The sequence below is a fragment of the Pteropus vampyrus genome, unplaced genomic scaffold (genome assembly GCF_000151845.1).
Source record: "Pteropus vampyrus isolate Shadow unplaced genomic scaffold, Pvam_2.0 Scaffold12, whole genome shotgun sequence".
NCBI classification, from domain to species: Eukaryota; Metazoa; Chordata; class Mammalia; order Chiroptera; family Pteropodidae; genus Pteropus; species Pteropus vampyrus.
In genome coordinates, this window is record NW_011888793.1 from 10925686 (window position 1) to 10950865 (window position 25180).

Genomic DNA, 25180 nt, shown 5'->3' on the forward strand with positions numbered 1-25180 from the left:
CCTTCAGCCCCTCAGATTTGATCTCTCCCTCCTGTAGATCCCAGAACCAGCCTAGCTGCTCAGAGTAGACTTCAGGGGGTTCAGGTGCCTTAGCCTTGTGACCTTGACTTAGACAATAGTGTAGGACTTTGCCTGGCACCAATTACAACTCTCTGGCTGCTGTGTCCTTGCTTTAGCTCTTGCTAGTTTGACTTCATCACCACTGATTCCTCCACCCCCCAGAACCCCACCCATCTCAACGGCCACGCACCCTCTTACCAGTAACTCCTAGTATGTCTATGTCTTATGGCAGGTTCCATATTATTTATGGCTTGCAGAAGTTAATAATTTCTTCCTTTCTTCCTTTGGCCCTTCTGTCCTTCCTTAGAAGCTTTTCATTAGATCCTGAAGTGAAGCCGCTCACTTGAAAATGGTCCACCAGATGGCACCAAAACATTGTATTCTGAGTATTAAGCCCTCACTACACCTTCGGGGGAAAGAACCCAAACCTTCCACTACTTTGAGATGATAAGGCACAGTCCCAGGTGCAGGTACAATGGAAATTAAAATTCTCACTCCAAGTTCCAAGAATATTTGATGCTGAATTTCACTGAGGGGGAAATTGAATTTCACTGAGAGAGAGAGAGAGAGAGAGAGAGAGAGAGAGAGAGAGAGAGAGAGAGAGAGAAAGAGACAGAGAGAGAGAGAGAAAGGAGGAATTGAAACTTTACTCAGGAAAAGATTGTTTTTTATTTTTCTTCCTTAGATTCTGGCCAGAAAGCTGTGATGGACATTACAAAATAAGGAACATGAATATTCCCAGTGGCCCTGTCATTTTCATTCAGTGTTTGCTTCACTGTCTTTTTCTCAGAGCTAAAGCTCTGCTTGTTACAGAACTGCATGTCATCAAGGATGGAAATACAATAGCTTCCTTTTACCGAAATAATAAGATGAGAAAACAAATCTATGCATCCAGATTTGTTAAACAGAGGAGTAAAATTAAGCATTTTCTCCAATTTTAAACATAATTATCGTTTTGCTTCAATTTCAAATGTTAAATATAATTTGCAGAGCAAAAATAGTATTAAATTGTTAAAACAGTTAATGAACTTAACTAAAATATATTTTCTTGGTATTATATTCGAAATGCAGAATAGATAGTTTTTTCTTAAATCAACATAATTAACAATTATTTGGCTGATGGTATACTTTAAGAAACTTTGAGGGAGTATTTTTAGTAATATTTTAATGGCTTAAAAAATACCACATACCTTATAAATTAACACTTTTTTTAGGGTTTTCAAGTGTCCATTTGGCAAAATTTAGTAAAACTGTCATGTGAAGAAAAATCTGTAGAAAGTTGTTCTTTCAAATTTGGAGATCTGGGTACTAAGTGACTAACTGTTCCAGGGTGACAGAAAATGGTTAAAAGGACAGTAGATATTAACTTTATTATTTTTTATTTTTCGTCAGAGGGGAAAGAAATGATCTCTGAGTAAATGCACAGCATGAAGTGAATTTTTAAAAATTCATGTTAAGAAATAATTTGATAGTAGCTATTAGTTTTGTATATACACCTTTACAATATTTTATATGAATACACTGTTGTAAAATTTTTCCAGGAATTGTAGCATGCACATACACATATATAAAGTTCATAAGTATTCTTTGTTTTGCAAAGGTGTGTGTGCATGGAGGGTAGGTACTGTGTTTTTCCACTGCACAGAGCAGACTGCCTTACTCTGAATCTTGGATGAATGTCTGGCTGCCTTCTTACTCTAGGGAGTCACCTCAATGTCCACAGTTCCCAAAGTGCTTTGGGATCACTTAGGCTAAAAGGTGCTATTTATTGTGAAGCTATCTTATTTTATTCCCAAGAGAATTTCATCATTTTATATTTATGAAAACTGTCAATGTGTCTTTCTCAAAATGCAATTATCTGAAAGAAACAAACCAACACAGAGTGGACCCCTTGTCCTCAAAGTCATTTTATTAAGAGTAAATTAGACTGAAAAGATGATAGTCTAAAATGCATTTTCAATAGATTGCTGTCTAAAATGCATTTTCAATAGATTGCTGTCAGGCTTGCTACCTGTCAAACAGAGAGGTCTGAAGTTTCATAGTGACATATGGATTAGCCCAGTCTTTCCTGCAGCGTGAAAACAAAAGACAATTGGTGATGCATGGGGCAAACTCATCTTACAGCAGAGATATCAACAAAGGAATATGACAGCATGAAAAGACAGAGTGCAGTCTTCTGTCCACATTTGCAAAAAGATTCTGTCTGAATCCATAGCCTCAATACCCTATGAAACATAAAAAGAGAAAATACACATTAAGTGTAATTGTTCATTGGGTATTTCATTTTAGAAAGCGCTGAATTTCATTCTCTAAAGAGAGGAACAAATGAGAACAATAGATAAAATAACTGTAGTTATAAAAAGTCATTAAGAAGAACCATGTGAAATTAGAATTATTTGATTTTTAAAAATCATCCATCATAGAGACTTTAGATGAATGTCAAATTTCTCATCCACTAATCAATTGAAAAATAAAAGCTGGAGTCACAGAAGAATCTCAAGAGCAAAAAAACTCTTTTCCCAGTTAGAGCTTTAAATTAGACTGGTGAGGTCATTTGGTCCAGGATTTGTTTGGGGAAAAAGTGCATATCAAAGTTAAAGAAAATCGTACAGATCTGCTTAGGTCTGGTAAAATACAGTATGGATTTTCTTTTAATCTCCCATGTGAACAATTACATAGAACACTTGTCTGACCAGTAACTTTCAATTAAATAGAAATGAAAGTTCCTCTAATAGCCATTTTAATCCATATATCCTAAGGGACTCAAGAAACAAGTGTAATAACACAATGCAAGAAGAAAAGGGGTGGAAAATGGTAAGTCGCATTATAGAAACTGCTGGGATTCTAAGCTTGGGATCAGATACTATAAAACCAAAGTACAATAGTTTTGGATTTAACAGTGTCCACCAGAGAACTATGAAGAGCTCACAAAGAAAAGTTCAGAAAAGGTACCTTTAGAGTATCCTGAAGAATTCTGTGGGACGGCTCAGGGATGACTACTTTTTGTCTATCACTTGTGTGATGGCTTGCTTCCCTGGTAACAGCACTGGCTCTGAAAACTGGAATAGGCAGCTTCCTACAGCGAATCACTTAAGAGAGCTAGCAGGCCCATTGGGGTGCCTCTCAGAAACGTATGTTAAGTGTTGGTGAATATTTTTTATAAGCAGAGGGCATAATTTCTAATGAACTTATTAGGATGCTTTACCAATCCATGTCCTTCCTAGCAAAGTGCAGGATTCTGAAGGTTTGAAAAACAGGGCAAATGAGTTTGGAGGGTTGTCCTTGGCTGAACCAGAAGATACCCATATGAAAGTGGAGAGGGGACTGAGGATATTAAGTATCAGTAGGTAATTAGCAAAAAATTAAAGCACCAGTGAAAACATTTCCAAAGTTCCCAATTTTGCCTTTAAGCTAAATCCTGCCCAGAGGATTTAGCTCATTGCTATTTGCTTTAGCACTATAGAGGGTTAAACATGCCTAGAGAAATTACATATGAGTAAAATGAACATGTTTGTTATATATTTTACATCATTTTTTACACTGTGTCTTCATTTAATGTGTCTTTGTTTTCTCTATTCATTATATCTCTTGTTAATAAATCCCTTCTTTTTTCACAAGCCCATAAGAATCAGCTTTGATTTCTCATTTTTGGAGTATAAACTCACACCCCTGAAACCACAGAGTGTACTCTTCTGATATAATTGCTGTTGATTTTCTTGCTATTAGATTTGTTCTTGTTGTTGTGGTACCAGGGTGGTTACATTATTATCTCAGCATTAACACACTGTGTCAGATAAGATTGTTTTCAACGGCATAAAGCAGATCATAGTCAATTACCGAAATAAGAGTTTATTTTTCTCTCAGGGAATAGACCAGGGACTAGTCATCCATGACTATTACAGTGGCTCTTGGTCACATCAGAGTCTCGATGCTTTCTCTCTTCCTGCTCCTCCATTTTTGGCATGCGACTTTTTCCCACACGGTCTTCTCATAGATCTCAGATGTTTGATCTCTAGCCATCCCCGAACATCACAAGAGAAAGAAGAAGAAAGCCACAGGAGCAGAGGATGGTGTCTTTCGTAAGAAGGCAGCAGTCTCCCACATATCCCCAATTATCTTATGCTTGCATTTTGTTAGCCAGAACGGTGCCCGATGACCACTCCTACCCTGAGAATGCTTGAAAATAATAGCTTTGAGCTGGTCACAAAAAGAATGTTCTGTGTGTGGAAGGAGGAGAGACTAAGCATAGATAGGTAACTGGAAAACTTGATCTCACATGAACATTTCACAGAGTGTACATACAGTGAAGTAGGAAAATGCATTTTTTTAAAAAAGATACAATATTTAATTGCTTACGATATAAAGAAAATATATTGGAGGGAAACGTAGACCAGTGGAATGATGGTTGAAAATTCTAGTAGGGAATGTAAAGAGGTTGGTGTTTGGGCCAAATGCATCAAGAAAGCTTTTTTTTTTTATTTTAAAAGGATTTGTGGTTGACTCGTGTGGAATGAACAGGAGCAGGAAACAATACTAAAGTGAAATAATAAGAAAAAAATAACTATGACTTGTTTTTACATAGTGTTTGAAAACCAAAGACGGGCAGGTGAATTTTATAAGGGGCTGTGATGATGAAGAGTAAAGGAGGGCAGAACTGGCCCATTCTGGCTTCTTGACTCTGCTGCCTGTGAGACTCGGCCAGTGAAATTGCGACAATGCCTATTCCCATCCTTAATGGTTTACGAGATTAAATGTTATAATGCCCAAAACATAACGATCCATCGAATGTGTTAAATATCATCAGTAACAGCATCAACATAATCATTCATCTTATGATGACAAACTGGGAATTATTTTATTGATTCTGGCCCAATCTCCGCGCAGCTGTAATGTGTGATCTTGAACAAGTCATTTAACCCTGGGCCCAGATTTTTTTTTTCAATAAAATGAATGTAGCAAAACCAGTGTCACAGGCTGATTGCAATAAGCACATAACAGAATTATGTAAAAATCTTTTAAAGAAGGAAGTGTTATATCCATACTTAATGTTACTCGTTTGTACTTTTTTCCCTTTCCTATTTGTTATTACTTTTTTCTTTCCTTTCTCTCTCTTTTTTCTTCTCGACTTACTCTTTCAAATGAAACTGGTACAGGGTGGAGTAGACATATTTTGGAACTTCCTAAAAATTAGAATTGACAAGTATGCATGATATTCCTTCAATCTGTAGCCACTAGTGCTCAAATATTTATCTATAAGAAACAAGCCATGGTCTAAAATATTCCTTGTGATTTTTAGTTCAAATGGAAAAATTGCATTTCCAAGCCGTGTATACCAGAGATCAACATACTATTCTGACATGTTACAAGTTCTAAGTGCTTCTTTTTTGGCTTTGAAAAGTATTGAAATAGTTTACCTTTGTGATAAGCAATTCCTATTAAAAACAACATCAACTTGGACTCTGCAGAGGAGAAGAGTGCAGACGATTTGCTTCTGACAATGAAGGTCCTTACAATTGATCGTACTGTCACCTGCCTCAGGCCCTGGGTCAATTCCATGTGTGGTTGGACTTAATGGCACCATAGTTCCCACATGCATTGTCAGCTTTAGTCGCTTTTGGTTGTCTCTGGTAAGTAATGAAGAAATGGTTTCAGTAGCATGTCCCTAATTTTTAGAGCTTAGGTAGATTTCAACATGTTCTTTTTATGCCTCCTACATAATTTTCTATTTGCACAATATATTGAATTTCTATTCCAATTTTCCATAATTTTACTTAAGGGACACTTAGTACTTGATAACAGCTTTTTCCAAATCGATGCATCAGAAGTTTTGCACTTTTGCCTTTAATTCTAAACCTTTAAAATGAGGCTGAGTAATGACTGGCATTTCTCTTTTTTATATATTAGAAAAAAGAAAAGAAGAGTTCTTTATATCTGGCTTTAGCTCTCTCTTAGTTTATCCCTCTTTTCTGATCTTTCTTATCCTATATATAGACAAGATCAATGTCACCCAAAATGCTAGCCAGCACTCAGGCAAACATGTAGGTGACATTGTTTTCATATGGTCCCTGTGGTCTAGAACTAGTTCTCAAGGTCACAGGACTAGGGAACTCTATAGATTAGTAGTTGAGTGTTTTACAACCAGGAAACTTATCAGAGATTTATTTATAAATAGGAAGGCCAATATACTAATTTACAATAAAAAAATATTTCTTGTTGTTACCAGAATATTTGTGACTAACCATCCCTGGTACTGGCAGGCCTACCCTTAACTTGTGCGGGTGCTGGAGCAGGAGTACAAATCGAGGCCCACATACCATCTGAGTGTTCACCAATAAGAAATCAACATATTGTTGATTAAAATGTATTCTGTCTTTCTACCTCGACAAATATACTTTCATCATAACCTCGGAGGCCAGGTTAGAATTAGAATTCTCCCCTTTCCTTATGGAGAGGAGTCAGCTCCATGGCTCCTAACCTCCACACCTGTGTTCTTTAGCCCTAAACCTGTCTTTTTTTTTTAATCTTTGATTCTTTCTCTGCCCCACCAAGAGTCTTACATCCATTCTGCGAACACCTCAGCCTGCACAAGCACAAGTTCCACCTATACCACCCACAAACAGCCACCCATTGGCCACTCCTCTGTCTGCTTTTGGGAGGTGAGACCCAGCAAACAGCCAGTACAGACTCTTGAGGCAAACTTGGAGCCACTTGGGCAGTAAACTGTAGGGTTTAGTGCACTCAGAACATGAGGCCACAGCTAGCCCAGCTTCCCAGAGTAAACTTCAGTTGGCTGAGGTGCTTTAGGCTTGTGACCTTGACTCAGACCAGAGTGTGTGACCCCTGCTGACACTACTCTGTCTTTGCTTCAGGTCTTATGAGTTTAGCTTCATCACCACTTACTCCCGCCCGTCTTGCCTGCTAACTTCCCCACCTCCTTACCAGCAATTCTCACCCTCCCACATTTTCCCTGCCACTTCTGCCTACCTAGAATATTTTGAATACACTGTCAAAGTCTTGTTTCCAGAAAGGGCAGAATTGATTACATTTAATCAAACAGATTTTAAGTCTGCAATCTTGAAATTCCTTTGAGTCCCCTTGTCTGGATTTGGGGTGAGTCTCTCAACTCTTTAGTCACCTGTTCTTAGGAATTTTCTGAGTTTATATACCTATTACTGATCTCATCTATTAGGTGAGCTTCCTTAACCATTACTAGAAATCCTTAAGAGATATTTCACTGGATGCCAAGATGATCTTAATATGAATTCTTCCCCAATTTTCTTAAGTAAATATTTAGTAAAATTTCTCCGCATTATTATTCAATAAACATCTCAAGTTCATCACAAGAACAAATGGTTTTCAAACTCCAGTGAACAGCAGAGTCATCTGGAGGGCTTGTGAAACCCAGATTGATGGCTAGGGTGCATGCATGCAGGAGTGTGCACGCGCACATGTGTTTGTGTGTGTGTGTGTGTGTGTGTGCGTGTGTGCGTGCATGTGAGAATTTGCATCTCTAACAAGTTCCCAGGTGTCACTGATGCTGCTGGTCCAGAGGACACACTTTGAGAACCACTGTTCTTCACGTGCACTGTTCTCCTTGACTTCACTCTTCGGTACAGCACAATCTGTCTTCAAACCTCACCAACCACTTAGTTTGCTCTGACCAGAGTCACCAGTGCTCTCCTACGGCTAAATGTAACGGTGAATGTCCATTAGATTCTTAGAAATTTCTGATGCTTTTGAAGTGACCACTACTTCTATATTCCTCCCTCTTTGAGTTTTATGTCATACAACTTTCTGGTTCTTCAACTTCTCCGGATGCTATGCTTTTCTTGCCGCACTCACCACCTGGAAAGCCTTTACCCACTTAACTTTCTAGATTGGGGACCAGAGTCACTTCCCAAAGAATCAGTTACTTTTCTTGTCCCAGCAACATAAATGACCCAATATAGATGGCCCTTGCTTTTTCTTTCCCATTCTACTCTATCTATATTGGTAACGTTCCCTCTGTAATACATGTAATGGGATATGTTTACCTGTCTCCTTGCTCAGGGAGAATTTTGACCAGTTTTTGTTTATTTCTCCCAAGAATTGCTAAATAGTAGGTGTGAAGACCACCAATGATCCATTATTACCCTGCTAGGAACCAGTGCCCACTCTCAATCTTTGAAATGCAGCAAAGATACATGTACATGAGGTACATAAGAAGGATAAAAGCAAAGTCTCTGATTTGAGACAGACGTCAACTGGTTATTCAGTTGACAAAGTGCTAGTTGCCCATAAAGGGAAACCCGCCACAGATGCAGTTGCCAGTGACAGGAACTGCTAGCATCACCTCGGGAGCATGTAATGTTTTGCAGGCCTGGTGATCTGAGGATGAAAATTCAGCTTCCATTCATCTCCTGGATGCCTGAACTATGTCATGGTTGCCCTTTGCTGAAAATATTTTTTCAGTTTGCATGGCTTTAATGGATTTGGCCCTCTCTTCCCTTTCTTATTAAACTCTCTGCCCTCATCCTTTCCTTTTATCTTTCTTCCTTGTTTCATAAAAGGAGAATCTTTATCTTTCAGCAATGTTTTATCCATTAGAGGAGTTCACTATGTCCTCAAGGCTTAAATCTTTGGAAGCAAAGTTGTGAAGAAGGAAGACTTTTTCTTCTTTGCTTTTTGACTCAATTATGTTGCTCTCCTGGGTAGTATGCTCAACACAGACTAGGTGTTTCTCTGTAGGATGACAAGATAGTGAAAAGTGCTCTGTCTGAAAAAAAAAATGTTGGTTATTTTACCAAAATATAGCTTATGATTCAATTTATTGTGTTACTAGAAGTTTTGACCATAACCACTCAGTGGCCAGAAACTCTGTTCTATCATCTTTGTGGCTACCTTGCCTATTATATCTGTTATGTCTGTCATGTTTACCTGGGGATCAGGAAGTATCATCATTTTACACAAACGATAGCCTACTGCCATCATCTTTAGGATAATTTCAGAGTATACAGTTAACCCCTGATATTAATGCATCCTCGGATCAGTAGATCTGAAAAGAGCCTCTTGAACAATCATTTCCTCCCTCCTCTAAAGCTCTATTTCTCCAAATAATTCAGGGTCAGTAGCCGCAGCAAGGATGCCAGCAGCAGCCACATATGTGCAAGTCAGGCTTCTCTCCATCTGCTTCCTCCTTAGGGAATATCTAACGCTAAAATGACTTTCTAAGGGGAGAAAGCACAGCTGCCATCACCACCATCTCTACAGAGTCACAGGATGAGAAACCTTACTTCCTCTTCCCCTAAGCTTTCTTTTATTTTGGACACATTTTGAGTGGCAGCAATGATTCACTTTGCTGCTGGGACGCTAGCTCTAACAGCACCTCTTTCACTACTCTGGCCTCCACTCCATTTATCTTCCAGCCTTGGGACCTAGGAATGCAGGACTATGCCTATCTCAAGCATCTGTGTTTCTGATCAGCTGGTGTTTAGGCCGGCGTGAAGAAGAACTGGAACTACTTCACATTTCTCTGAAGTCCCGCTGTCATTTGAGCAAGGGCAAAGAAGTCCGCGGAGTCAGAGGGCAGAGAATTCTGGGAGTGCGGGATGGGAGGCCATTGCCGTCTTTGAGAGTCCTGGTAGAATTGGGAGAACTTAGAATGTGGGCTATGGAGGAAAACTTTGGACAAATCTGGCAAAGTCTTTATGTTTCTCTCTTTAAAAATGAAACAATGTCTAGAAAGAATCACTTCTTATTTCTCTAGCTCTGAAACTTAGGTTAGAACTGGCTAAGTGATCTCAGGTTTCTTACTTTAGTTTACCAATCTATGTGGAAGTCCTGATTTTCCGGAGGAGCGCCAACTTAAAACTTTAAAAAAATTTATATTAATAACTATTAGCTTCTTTTATTTCTTTTATGTTATGTTATTCTTCTCAAGAAGGATCATTTATTTTAAATATATGTATATATTTTAATTTTTTATGATGACATTGGTTAACAAAAATCCAGTAAGTTTCAGCTGCACACTTTAACAGTAAGGCATATATAAATTTACACTGTGTGTTCACCTCCCACAGTTAGAGTTCTTTCTGTCACTACATATTTGACCCCCTTTACCCAGTCTACCTCTCCCTTCACCCTTCCCTCTGATAACCACTAGTCTATGGTCCACATCCATTAGTCTCTGTTTGTCCTGTTCATTTGTTGCTTTTAGGTTTATATCCCACATATAAGTGATATCATGTGATTTTCAACTTTTTCTGTCTGGCCTAATTCCCCTTAGCATGATTATTTCGAGGTCCACCCATGTGTTGCAAATGGCAGTATCCATCTCTTCTTACGGCTAAGTAATATTCCATTGTATATATGTACCACAGAAGAAGGAATGTTTAATTCTAATTTAGTTGGCTTGAAGGTAGAGACCAGCCATCTGTAGTATTTCTCTACACATCCAATCCATCCTATAGTCCTAACAATAGATAAGAGTCAGGGATGTGAAATAGGGAAAACATTTGACAAACCTGAAGAAGAGAGCCTTCTATTCCATTTGGGAGTGGGGAGGAGAAAAGACTAAGAAATTAGAGGAAGCAATTGGTCAGATATGGTTGCATGCTTTTCTTTCCCTGGGTTGAAAACCCAAAGAGAGCATCTGAAAGAGTGCCCATCACTTTGAGAGGAAATTTGAAAGAAACTAATGGTCTCCCATTAAAACAGGGGTAGAATAGAAGTGAAAGCAGGACATAATTGTGCAGTTACATGTGACATGCAAAGGATGGAGATGTTCTCTTGGCCCCCTACAGGGAAGTGGAAGGTTGAAAATCATTGGCCTTGCTCTGAGGCTATGAGGAAGGGAAGGTAGATTAGACTCAAAGGGTTCTATAGCATCAGCAAGAGCCAATCAAGGTAGGGCCAAGTCATAAGGGAAGGGCAACTCTATATCTATTGTAATTCTTCCTTAAACTCATGTAAACTATTCCAGACTCTTTGGTTATGTAACTGCTTTTCCCTTATCAAAACTTACCTAATTGTATCTCTTCTGTGTGGACACTGGTCTAGATTAAGTGACAACTTGATTTATTATAGCTAATTCAAATTGAGAGAGGGGGAATAGAAAGACTATATGAGCAGACTGACCAAGTTCAGTTCCAATGCTTTCTAGTTTGGTTCCTTTAACAAGCCAGTTAACATCTCTCAATTGAGGATTCTCCTCTCAGCATCATACATTTACATCTAGCTCTTAGAGGAATATAAAAATTAACTACACATCTCTGCTTGTCACTTTTAGTCTTTTTTGGTCATTGCAGAAGCCCCAATGCCTAGAATAGTCTCATTTATAGTAAGCACAAAATAAGGAATTGTTGAATTAATTGAAAGAATACCTCAGCTAGGAAGTTTTTAAGCTACAAGTGGCAGAAATCCTAACTCAAATTCTCTTCAAAATGAAGAAATGTATTGGATAGCATAGTCAAGAAAATCCAGAAGGATGGTGATGATGAGGTATGATTGAAGTGATGGCTTCATTTCTTTGTGATTCTCTAAGTTTGCCTTGCTGCTCCATGCTGACTTCTTCCTCATACCAGTACTAAGACAGCAGCAAGAGTTCTAGACCTTATAATACACAAAGAAAATTCAGGGGAAAAGAGGCCATTTTGGTGCTCTCCTTTTGGAATGAAGCATGTCTTTCCCAGGACTCCCATAAACTTCTCTTCATGTCTCATTTGACCAAATTGTAACACATGCTCATTTGTGAGCCAAAATCTTAATTAATGCCTATCACTGAAAGGCTCAGGCCTGGGTTCCTATGTACATCATTTGCAAAGACAATGGGATTATCCTTAGAACAATCAGTCTCTGAAGCTAGCATTGGGGTCAGTTCTGTGTGTATGTATGGGAAGGGTGGATACTTGAACCATGTTAAAATCCTTTGAAAAGAGAAAATGGACAGTGGTGAGACAACCAACTGCTAATATTTACCATAATATGTAAGCACCAGCTACTGTATTTGACATGTGGTGGGCTCTCAATTAATGCTGCCTCCATTTCTGTTATAAACAGGATTTGTGTAAGGATTCAAAGAAAGTGAACGAGTTTTAAGTGGTAGACAAGGAATAATTTAGAGGGATTGGGGGAGGATGAAGGGTTTATCACTTTGTGTCCCAATAGCAAACACATAACATTCAACTGAGGAGAATTTTAGTAAAAAGAATATTTACAAAAGCTAAAAGAACCAACCAGGGATAGATTCCACTTGGGATAGCTCACTTTGGAATTTCTAAGCTCAGCCAGCTGTTGGCAAAAGGTGGGTTAAGAATCATGGATTCCTTTTTTTTTTTTTTTAGGTCTGACTCCATTCTATTCAATGTTATATTCAAACAGACAAAGGTCAGTGCTCACTTTGTGCAAGGTGCTCTGGTCAAATGGGGTGGGGAGAGGAGGAGGTAGTACAAAAGGTAGCAAGGAACTTGTTATGAGGCTAGCGATAGGCCAGATCTCGATGCTTTTCCTACTCTCTTATTCTGAGTTTACAGTGGCCCTATTTCCTCACCTTCGTACATTTAGTAATATCTCTCTTCATGCTGATAAATGCTTGAAACATGTATCAGGCGGCTCGATTAGCTTAAGGATGTGTGTGCCATTAAAACTGGGTCATATATTGTTAATCAATTCGTATGCATGCCAGTGTAAACTAATTACAGCAGTCAGGCCACAGAGATACGCTGCCCACTTTATGAAGTAAGATCAGTATTTATTTTTGTCCTTAGAATAATTTTATTTCTCTTGGTCACCATAGACTGCTGATGCTAACACTAACTTTCTTTAAAAGCTTTTATAGTTAAAGCTTAATAGCCATTTTTGGTTCATCTCCAAGGGAGAAAACTTTCTCAATCTGATTTCTCATATGTATAGTACTGAGTCGTCAGGTAAAAATAATGAGAGATGGAAGCAGACTCCACCCTTAGGAAAACTGTGAAGAGAAGACTAATTTTGTGGTTGGTTATCTTGCATCTCTCTTGCCTTTTGCACTCTCTTTCTTTACCTGTTGTGTGCCAGTACCCAATGCCCTCTGCATTTGCATGGCTATCCTTTAGACCTGAAATTTCTTTTAATTCTGTCTGAAGTCAAGTGAACTCTTGATAGTAAGAAATACCTGGTTCTAATTTATTGTGACAAAACTTACAATTTAATTTTACCAGGTGAATGTGAGATACTCTGTAGAGTGCTAAATGCAACACTGATACCTGTTTTACCAGGTGAATGTGAGATTTTACCAGGTGAATGTGAGATTTTTACCAGGTGAATGTGAGATTTTACCAGGTGAATGTGAGATTAATTTTACCAGGTGAATGTGAGATACTCTGTAGTGTGCTAAATGCAACACTGATACCTGTTGGATGAGATATTTTAGTCCTCATGTTCTGAGGCCAAAGTAGGAATCTCTCTTTTTTCCAGATATACTCTCATCAAATCCTTAGATCCTTTTTAATAATACTGACAATTTAGAAAAGGGGAAAAAACCTTGAAAATATGTTAAACCAAAGAAGTAGATGACTATTCAAGGCATGCCATAAGAAGTCACTGTGATTGCAAATATATTTTTTGCAGACAAAGGTGATAAATACTGGTGGGTAAAGTTTTATCATAAATGTCAACCAATCTCCTCAAACATGTGAAATTAATAAGAACAAGTTAAGTTACAGCCATCTTCTCTAATACGTATGTATTATCTCTATAATCTTGCAAAGCCAAAATGGATCTCCAAGGTCCCTGGAGAGCAACTTCTCTATCTCACATCTAGGCAACCCTTTCAACTCCTTGTCCAATACAAAGGAATGAAGGGCTTTCCTACACAAATTTTTGCCACTCTGACCTCTGACCAGTGTGTGAGAGAATTAGGTGTTTTCTTTTTCTTTTTTCTCATTATAGATTTTTTTTTTTGTCCTTAAGTAAAACAAATGTTTGCATAGTTTATTATAGCTACAATCTGAACTTGTTATTTAATAACACTTAATGAGAAAAAAAGTATACAAGGAAAACGTTATGTTCAGTCCTTTCCTACGTTACACATTTTTTGAAGGTATTCACCTGTCGTAAAAGACATTTCATTTCAGGATGTTTTAGATGGAGGACATGAAAGAAGATCCTCTGAAACTTAAATAAATTAAGGTAACTTAAGACCTGTGGCTCTTGGCTACGTAGTAAAGAATGACAGAATTATCACTAGGAATGTGACCATGTCAAGACACTGAAGGCTCTTTCGAGTGCAATTCAAGATAAAAGCAAACTTATGAGTGAAGTAATAAGACTAATTTCATGCTTCTGATGTTTAGCTTCTCGTTTGCTTCTTTTTGGAATTTTTACTATTAGATTTATTTATTTACAGCTAAATGAACAACGACTTCTAATATATTGTAAATAAATATGAACACATTTATTAAAATATATCTATGGAGTGTCTTGAAGATTTATAATTATTTAATCTTAAATTTTAAACCAAAACAATTCTTCAATTAATGAAATTCTAATAAGCTGGTGGCAGCAACAAACAGGAGAGAGCATAGACCAGAGGAGACCTTTATAACTGCGTATCCACACCTACGGATGGGAGTGATACATGCAGCTCACTGGAAGTAAAAAAAAAAATGTGCTGATAGAAATATCCTAGATTGGAAATACCTGTGCAGAAAAACAAATTTGGGATATCTGTAGCAATTTTTTTTGTTGTTGCTCTTACTCTACTTGGATTTCTGTATGGAGCTATGGTTTTTGGCTTTTTTTGAAAGCAAAATGAATGACAAGTTATTAACTATAGACAACTAAAACATCAAGGAAATATACAGAGGAGTTCATTTTGCCTGCTGCTTATTGCTTAGCTGAAAGAGCATGGTCTCTGTTTTGTCTTCAATATTGCGATGAATTGAAATTAAAAAGAAGAGGTTAGAATTTCAGAAGTTAAGCAAGTAACCAAATCTGAGATAACATTGAGGGGTAAAAAGATGTCTTTTTAAAATTTCATTAGTGCCCCCTCTGTTTCCAATCTTCCTGCTGTTTAACAACAAAATTCTTCAGAAAGTAGCTACATGTAAAACCCAAATGTAATAAGCCATATATTTTTTTTTTCTGAAGAGAATATACTCAAAATGTTTGCAAATGCTCTTTAAGAAGGGAGGCAGGTGGTGACAATATTGAAGCCCTCACAGTGAGAGTCTGGGGAGGGGCTTAGCAGAGAACCTCCAGCAGGAAGCCCAGTGGAACCTCCAAGAGGCTTGGTTATAGGGTATTCTACTGTGGACATGGATGCCATGCCTTTATTCTTGCACTCCTTCCTTTTGCAATAGGAACTTTGAACAACCCCAGAGTGAACACAACTTTAGCTCCAGTGTTTTTCAATGAAATAAACCTATCAATTCTACTCCCAATCTTCCACGCTCTGTCACTCCAGGCCAATACCTCTTGTCACACTCTATATAACATTACAATAACTTCTGTACATGCCTATGTATGTGCAAACCATCCATAATAGACACTTTTTGGGGAGTGGGGACATTGCTATGTATTCTAAGTTGTCTAAAGATATTCTGTGTGAAGAATGTGCTGATAACCTTCTGTTATTATTCCTCTGTTTGGCCAATCACCTCTTAGTTGTCTTCTAGCTCCCACGGCACACACAATCACAGCTTATTTATTAATCGCAGCTCAACACAGTTTCATCCCTGAAACTACATGCTATAGCAGATATATCCTCCATTATGCTTTTCACCTTTTTACTCATATTCCTGTACTAGGAATATTTAAAGTGGCAATCCTAGAAAGCAAGGTAATGAATTACCGGTCCAAAAATACATCTGTTCTTTCAGATCATATAAAAGTGTTGGCTAGAAAAGCAGCAGATTCTCTAAGCTTGTGGCTCTTCACTTCTGGGTTCTATTTGGCTGTCCACATATCTGTGGTACATGAAGCTTAGAGATCCAGCACAAATATGCTGATACTCCTGCTACAGCTTTTGCTGTGAGTTATAAAGTTCTTTGTCTCTGTCAGAGTCTTGTCGTTTGTTAGCAACCATGGAACTGTAAAAGGCTACTTATTAGTTTGTATTGTTATTTAAGTTGGTGTTCTACTGTTTCCACTTCTCCTCCACTCTATCAAACATTTAGTAGGGTAAAACTTCCACAGTTGTGAGACTGTATATCTGCCTAAATGTACAGGCCTGCCTGCCTGCCTTCCTTCTTTCTTTCTTTCCTTCCTTCCTTCCTTTCTTCCTTCCTACCTTCCTGCCTTCATTCTCTCCTCCCTCCCTTCTTTTCTTTCTTCCTACCTACCATTATTATATCTATCTATCTACCTATCTATCTATCTATCTATCTATCTATCTATCTATCTATCTCTATCTATCTACGTACCTACCTACCTATCTAACTGCCTACCTGCCTACCTACCTACTTGTCTCCATCTACTTAATTCATCATCTACCATTTTTTTCATTTATTTAACAACTATTTATTGAGTACTTTCTATGTATCAGGCAGTGTTCTAGGCTCTGCAAACGCAGTACCAAACAAAATAAGCTAATATCTCTTGTCTTTTTATCTTCATCTTTATTTGAAAAAAATATTAAAAACAGATTTCAAGGGATATACACAAAAGGCAAAATCCATAGCAGAAACAGGTAAAAAAATAAATCTTCCCTGTGAGATTGCTTCACAATTGAAAGTGGTTTACCCTTCTGTGGGAGCATCTAATTATGGACACCACATGCAGAAGTCACAAAGTAAGAACCTATCTAAGTCACACCCATTTCCTGGGCTTAAGCTCCCCTTTCATAAATTGGTTTATTATAACTCTACAGCTTGTGTTTCTTCACTACTGTGGTGTTATATGTGTTTTAATATATGAATGCAGAAATATATGGAAGTGAAAAGTGATTATGATTCTAATCTGAGAGATAAAAAATGGCACTTTGGATAGGCTCGCATGCATGTAGAAAATTCATATTTATTTCTTCACTTGTCCTTCATTGTATCCAAGTTCTAGTATTTCAGCTCCTTAAGATTCTAACTTGGTCTTTAAGACATCTCTCATATATTAAACTATTGCAATAAGGGTTGCTCAGCATGTTGCTTGTTAATAAAGGACATCTGCATTTGTTTTAATGCTTATTTAAAAAGAAATTGGGATTTAGTGCTTGTCAGCACTAATGGAATCAATAGTACTTTAATATGTGTTAATGGCACTTTAGTCCCTTAACAGCAGAAAATAGTGAGGTTATTAACCAAATACATTGTTGCTCCAAATGAAAGAGCAAGTATATGGAATGTAGAAAAGGCAACGATGGCACAGGATTTTGCTAGTGTGAGGTCATTTAAATCTAAATAAAATGTATACCTTTTTCTCCTTCGCTATGTTTTAATTCAAAGGGCAAACAAAATTGTAACAGCAGGTATTGGTATAGCTATTGTGCATCTTATAAAAAACAAAGGAAAAAGAACATACTCAGTGTTACTCCTTGTGAAATTCCAATGAGATGCTGTCAGTTGCTAGCTGTAGGAATTGATTTTTCCTCCCCATTGGTATAAATATCTTCAAAATACCTAGTGATTAAGAGGGAGATAAGGGAAGATGTTTTCTAAAAAGAACAAAGGACAATATATTGGGTTAGATCTTAGTTCATCATATTAAACTCAGCAAAGTAAGAAGACAAGTTCATAGTTGAAATCTTGACTTGTATACCTTGATTATGGACTCCCAAGATTACTTTTGCCTTGCACCTGTTTAGAGTTTGATCTTTTAGTGTTCATTGCTGGATGCATTCATTACAGCTGGTGGCAGATTTTATCATTTAGGCACTGCATGTTGTTTAAAAAGTGATTATGATTCTAATCTGAGAGATAAAAAAATGCACTTTGGATAAGTTCCTGTGCATGTAGAAAATTCGTATATATATATTTCATTTGTCCTTCAGTATACCCAAGTTCTAGTATTTCAGCTCTTTAAGATTCTAACTTGGTCTTTAAGACATCTCTCTATAAGTCAGAGACTAACAATAATATAAGAAAGAATGGCATAATTACCCTCCAAAAGAAAGAACTATTCTTTCATTTGATATCTGTATCAAAATGATTCTAAATATTTCCTAACATAACTAATTCTTTTAAATATCTGGTAAAAAAATTTCCTGAAGTTAAAAGATTAGTCGAGCATTCTGCATTAGTAAAGAATGTGCTTAACTTTTGGAACACTTTATGAAATTACTGGAAAATATCTATTTTGTTAATTTTTTCTTAATATTCATCTTAATATTCTTCTTTGGAATGGCATAATAGACAAATCAGTAGCTGAAAAAAAATTCACTTAAACTCTCTTTCAACTGATTTTTAATCTTTTACTTAATGGTTTATACCCTAAAATAATCTTCTCTGAACTATAACTTTTTTCAAGTCTTGTACAGAATGAATAATTTTTGGCATTTTCAGACTGAAAAGACAACTAATGATGAAATGTTCAAAACACCAGATTAGAAATCAGGAAACTTAAAGTGTTATCTCAGTCAACACATCGTGGTCTCAGATGTCGTGCATTGCTGAGTTGTTACGAAATCCAAGAAGTCAGTTTTAAGGAAGTGCTTTGTATTTTTTGGAAAAAAGATACCATAGGTATCTTATATCAATATAAAGCATCAATACAAGTTGCTTGGAGTTTCATTGGCTGAAATATGGAAGTCAATACAGGATTCTCTGTTGCTAGTGTTTAGCTACATAAAACATTCTGGGATTATACTGTCAATTTAATATCCATGCAGGGTTTTGTGAATGCATGCTCTAACAGGGAACACTAAACGGTGAGATCAATGAACTATTAGAAATCACTCTGTATGTGGGCAACATTTCTTTTTGTATTATCATCCTAGTTCCCTAAAGGGACATTTTCCTATTTCCCATTTTCCTTGAATTTCAACAGGTTATATTTACTTTCACTTCACAAAGACAAATGTATTGTTTGAATTTTCTCTCTTTTTAAGAATGAAAAATAAAACCAGTCGTCTTGAATGTTTCACAAAACGGGACAATGATTTCATTGTGATTGTTGGACATGAGTCAAAAAGCAATGAATTAAGTCAGTAATGCTGCAGCTTCAATCCAGAAAGAATGGACTGCCTAGAAGGCAAGTTTATATATAACACAATTTCTGCCACAAGACTGTAGCTATTTTCAAATCATTTAAAACATATTTTGGGTAGTATTCTTAGCACTTTAATGTGGGGCCATTTTCTTCAACGTTCTCTTCGGGGCAAATAGCTATCATCCTACAAAATGAGAATTCAGGCCACACGTCAGACTTTCAAGGAGGTACACTGGGAGGTGATAATGCTCAAAAGATAAATTGGGAAGGTACCATAGGTATTAGCTTGTGTAAATGTTGCCTTCAATTTGTGTAGCCGCCACTGTAGTGCTTTCAGTACAAGATAATGAATTAAATGTAATTCTTGGCTGTCCCCTGAAGTCCTAATGAAGACCAAATAGCTGGATTCAAACTGATTTGCAACCTATCCTAGAGCCACTTCATAGATGCCACACTTTCATTCTATAATTGGGCCAAGACAGGCTTTAATACTGCTTAATTTCTACCCCTTTTAAAGCACTGGTAAGAATGGCTCTTGAATTATAGCAAAACCTCATGTGTTTCCTTGCTTATGACGGACTCACCAAATACCAAGACTGCTGTCCTGTTCTTCTTTCTTAAGTGAAACGGTGTTTGTGTTTTTGCCAAAAGAAGCACGGCTATTATTTATGCTTCCTTTCTTTTCCCTGTTAACTGAGGTAATAATGATAGTACAAATCAGCTCTTTTGTTAGTTTTCTAGGTTGACCTTAAGGAAACTTCAGTTTTAATTAAAACAATTCAATCATTCAACATGACCTTACCCAATATAGTCTGGTATTTTGAATGACATAAATAAGTATAAAAGACATTTCTGATCTTAAGGAGCTCAAAGAAATTTGGATGGAGGAAATGGACAGTAAAATTAAAACACTTGGATGTTAATTTGAAACAGTCAACTGAAATCTTATCATATGAAATTTATTTTAAGTGGACAGAAAATATTGCATATTTTGTTTTTGTTTAGCTTCCCAAAATTAGTTATTTTCAGGAGTGTATTGGGAAAGGGTTTGCCATGAGGAAAAACTGTAAGAGCAAGTTAAGATGAGCTAATCTTCATTTGGAATACGCAAGCTGATATTTTTTAAATTCAATTTGTATTTTAATTCATGCTTTGCCGGGCTTTCCCAAAATTGGTTCAACCAACCAGTAAATCAAAAAGGATTCATTAAAACATTTCCCTGCAAGGCAGTGTTTATAAAAAATTAAGCAGATAGCATCATTTAGGTCTGAATGCTGTACAGGGAGAGCAAGCCCACATAGTCAATATTTCCCGCAGGGGTTCCCAACTTCTGGGGCTCTCACTGGTACAGGTTTGTGGCCTGTTAGGAACCGGGCTGCACAGCAGGAGGTGAGCATCTGGCAAGCGAGCGAAGCTTCATCTGTATTTGCAGTCACTTCCCAGCACTAGCATCACTGTCTCAGCTTCACTTCAGATCATCAGGCATTAGATTCTCATAAGAGCACCGGTCCCTGGTGACAAAAAGTTTAGGGACCACTGTCCTAGAGGAAGAGGCACAGAGCTCCCTCATTCACAACCAGGCAGCCATAGCAACTTCTCTCCCATGAAGGCAACCAGGTTATTGCTCTACCTTTGCCTGAAGCTCTTGCTGACACTGAGGGCCACAGTCTTACACTTCTCTGCTTGATTTCTTACCTCTAACTGCATTGAAAGTTGTCCTCTTGAATGACCCTGTCTTGTCAACCTGTTTCCAGGGTTGTTCCAACTAATGGCCCAGGCTCTCGGTGGGATTTTCAGTATAAATATTTCTTTATGGAAAGTTTCCCTCACATTATACTATAGCCTCTTTTGCTTTCAAACCCTCAGTATACATTGCTCTTCAAAGGATGAGGTGAGCCTTTGAGACTTGCAAAGTTTAGACTCAGGAGCATGGTCTTGAATGGGTGAAGCTCTCCTTTGATCACTGACACTGAGCTCATGGCCCCAAGGAGTCATGCTGAGCCACCACCACCACAGAGGGTCAGGGTCCTGTATCTTCTGAGGGGAAAGGAAAACTGGGGCCTGACCATTCTTCAGGGGGCCTGGTGGGCTCTTGTTAGTGTGGCTTCTATGAATTAGTGTAAATCAGATAGATAGCATTCTTTTTATTGAGGCTCTTACAACCAAATACTCAAGACTATATAAATCCAGTGCTTTTCTGAATTTAAAGAAAAGGAGTAATTTTAAAAAGAAAAAATTCTTGCCTTTGGGAAAACAATGTAAAAAAAAACAATGGGATCTGAACAGTGATGAATTTATTATTTTATTTAACCAGTGAGAAGATAAAGAAGTCATATATACCTAACAATTTCCTAAAAATCTAGTTTTATTTATTTTTTTAAAGTTTGTATTTAGTCTCTACTTGTGTTTGGGGACATTTTATTTAAAAAATATATTTTGAATTAAATGTTCCCTGTTTTTAAAAAAAATTAATGCCTTTGCATTAATGAAAGTCATGCTGTAGAATACAACTTGGCAGAGATGAAGACCAGGCAACAGCAGAGTTGGTTAGGAGAACCTGTGGTCAAACATTAGATTGTGCATATAGTACTGAGAGTGTGGCCGCATCAGACAGTTAGTACAAATTTGTACAAGGAAGCACCAACAGTTCCAGAGGGAAATTCAGGGACACTAAAATCAAAGGCCAGAGCTGAGTTAATAATCAAATGGGAATTCAGGTATCATGAAAATAATTAGGCTCTCAGGCAAGGTGGCGCCTAAAGTTTTACTAAACAGGTTTCTTCAGTTGCAGCCAGCTTTTGCTGGTCCAATCTAATTTGTAAACAGATAAACCAGTGGTGTCTTCAGGGTAGCTCAGGCTTCTGATACAAACACTGTGATAAAATTTTATTATGTGAGGATACTAAGAGAAATATTCACATAAAAACTAGTCAAATAAGTATATATATCTAAAAAGCATTCTATGTTTCTCATAATCTAGTCATCATATATGTGAGAAAAAATCCTTTCAACAAGAAAAAATTGTTTTGAATTGGATATCTATTCCAAAGTAAGAACATTCTATACCTTTTATGCTTCCCTCTTACACTACCCATCAAACAGCAAATAAAGCCATGTGCAAAGGTTTTGGGAGAGTCCCCAGTGAGGGCTACTGTGAAGACAAATGGTTAATGTCTGCTCTCCCAGCTGCTCAGTTAATTACTGTAATAGAAAACATCTTGAGGGAAAACACTGCATACAGTTATTAGCAATTAACCCACAACTCTAAAAATCACAATCCTTACTAATAATAGAACATTGCCCAGGCAGCCTAATTATAATTTCTACACAAGAATCTTGTATTTTCAGAAAATGTGAAATCTTGTAGGTTACTACTATTTAAAATGTGAATAGGAAACTGGGATGATGAAATACATTGAAAAATGCAAAATGGAGTAGAATAGATAGAAACAGAGGAGGCATGATTCATGTGGTAAGAGACTGATTCCCAGACATGTGAAACTCTTAGATATATTAGCCAAAAGAACTTTTCTCTGTGTATTTACTACAATACAGGGCCCAGTTGTGTTAATGGTATCAAAGCAGTGAATACAATGGGATAGAATAATGCAGGGCAGAAGAAATCCATGAAATAAACAGACGTGCGATTGATTTGTTTTTCTTTAAATCATGGGATCTCTTAGATAAAGCACAGTCTTGACACTCAAATGCTTTTCCTCACGTTTGAATATGTCTCTTCTATTGTTCCCATGTTGCTAACTTTGCTCAATGCTTGTTGGTCTTCTTGCCTTTCTAGAATACACTGAGTTTAACATTTGTATAACTTTTGCCTGGAATGTTGGTTCCCAAATTTGGCATGACAGGCTCCTTCTAAGAATTCAGATATCTGCTCAGAAAAGCCTTGATAATATTATAAACAGCCTGCTTCCCCTTTATCTTTCTATCTTATATTTTTCCACACATTTACCACTATTTGATACATTAGCCTATTCTGTTATTGCTTAATTTATCACATTAGGCTATGTTTATTGACTTCCTTCCTGTTTTGGATTTGTAAACTCTCACTTTTAACACCTTCCTTTCCTTTATCCTCTCAGTGGTTATAACACAAATTTTCACAAATATTTATATTTTTAAATATATGGTATATTGTTTAAAGCTAAACTGAATAATGTCTTAAGATATTTCCTTGTTCATATGAACTCTGTTTTTTTTCTACATTTAATCATTTTCTTGTGTTATTTTTTCTCATTTGTTGGTAATTTTCTCCCCAAATGCTCTAACACTTAGAAATAACTTCTATAACTCCCAAACACATTAAAAGATCCACTCCCCAATCTTTTATCTTCCAGAGATTTCTCCCCTACTTACTCCTAGCTGCTAGGATGCTTTTTAGTTCTGGCTCACAGACTGGGTTGTAAAAATTCCCTTTTCCACCTTCTTGGAAATTCCCTTTGCCTCTTAATTGTCAGAGCCCTTATTTTCTGATTTTTGTATTTTCCTCTCTTATTTCTCTTCTTCATTTTGCTGAGATGTTTCCTCCAGGAGCTTCCAAGAAAGGGTATGTAGTTAGTCAATTTTTGAGTTTTTGTATGTCTGAAAATATCTTTCTCTTATACTTGATTGATAGTTCAATTAAGTATGGAATTCTAGGTTGAAAACCATTTCCCTCAAAATTTGAGATATTGCTTCCCGATATTGTATCAATTGGTATTTCTTTTCAGAAGCCCAGTGCTATTCTAAATGATATCCTTTGTATGTGTACTATCTCTATCCCTGCTATTCTGAAATTCATGATCATGTGCATCATTATGAGTCATTGTTGTCTCAGGAACTCTGTGGGCCCTTTTGATTCCATCTGAAGATTTATGTATTTTGGTTCTTAAGTTATTCCTTTGATAATTTCCTCACCTTTGTTTTTTATTTTCCTCTTTTTCTGATTATCTGGATTAATCACTAATTTTATTTCTTTTTCTTTCCTAGTCTCTCTCTCTCTCAACTTCTGGGAGGTGACATATATCTAATTGTTCTTTTGCATTTGTTTTTCAGTGCCGTTATCCTATTAATTTCAGAAACGTTCTTCACATCTGGTAAGACTTGGCTGATTATGTTTAAGAGTAAGCAGCTACAAAGATTATTAAAGGGAAACTTTGTTTTTGTGGGTGGGAGTAGTCAAGTTGTAGACCTCACTACAAGGTTATCAAATCGCTGGATTTTTTATTAGGGTCTCTGGAGAACAATCTTTCCAACCTCCCGCATTGTTCGAGATAAAGATTTTGGATAAAGGTTTTCTGGGGATCCCAAGAGAGAAGCACCTTTTTTCTTGAGGGGACCTTTTTTCTTCCTGTAGACTTTCACCTAATGCTCTTGTGTTTAGCCCTTTCATACAATCCTGTTTTCCCTTATGTCAAGACTGGACCTGAGCAGTCCAGTTTTTCCAGAAAATATATCTCCTGTCTCTTGAGGGGCATAAGAATAAAGGAATATCAGGGACTCAAATACTTTATGTGTTTTATAACCAGATCCCTCATTTTAAGTTTACATGTCACCCACTCCTTCCAGGTGCCTTCAAGTACTGTGCTTGAGCATTCTCTCTAGAGAAATGACTTCCTTCTCTTCTCCTAGGCAGTGCCTTCTGTAGGCACCTACCTTGTAATTTTTGTGATTTCTATCTACTAAGATAGTTAGGAATGCTGCAACAGGCTTCTATCTTCCATATTCTTCTAAAAATAGTTGGCCAATTATTGTGTCCTCTCACTTATCTTGGTCAATAATGTCTTGAAACATTTCTTTACTCTTTATTTAGTGAGGTTTTCAGAGGGAGAAGACCCAAAATAGTGTGGTCAATTTGCTGTGTTAAACTGGAACATAATCTATACATTTTCCCCCAAGACCCAGCATGTATTTTTGAAACTCTTTACTATATTTATCTAAAATAGTGGTTTTCAAACTTTAGTGTACACCCGAATCACTTGAAGAACTTGTAAAAACAGATTGCTGTATCTCACACTTGCATACTGTCTGA